Source organism: Gavialis gangeticus, unplaced genomic scaffold (assembly GCF_001723915.1).
Source record: "Gavialis gangeticus isolate Ggan-Ray unplaced genomic scaffold, GavGan_comp1, whole genome shotgun sequence".
Classification (NCBI taxonomy): domain Eukaryota; kingdom Metazoa; phylum Chordata; order Crocodylia; family Gavialidae; genus Gavialis; species Gavialis gangeticus.
The window spans coordinates 19,234,430-19,234,833 of NW_017728996.1; positions in this window are offsets into that span (position 1 = coordinate 19,234,430).

A 404-nucleotide genomic window follows, 5' to 3' on the forward strand; every position below is an offset into this window, starting at 1 on the left:
AGGCGGGTTTGCAGTGCAGGCACTGGGGTTTCTGCAGGCACGCGAGGTTCCTTGGATCACCTTGCTGCCGCCTCAGGTGTGTCAGGTGCCCCGAGACTGCGCAGCACCAGACCCTTACAGCAGAGCACAATGCCCCACCCCAGTAGCGGACGACGGGTCTGTCAACTCCTGCTGCGCATGCGCGAAAGGTGAAGCGCGCGGGGGGCTGGGGCAGCGGAGGTGCGCGGGGGCGGGGCTTGAGGCCCACGTGACGCGGCCGCTCTTAAAGGGGCCCCGCACCTCCGCTGTGCCCCGCCCCGGTTGCGCGGTCACCTCGAGGCGCCGCCTAGGGCCAGCGCGTGTGGCGGGGTCGGGGCTGCCGCTACCTGCGGCCTATCCCGGAAGCTGCGCGCGGAGGGAGCCGG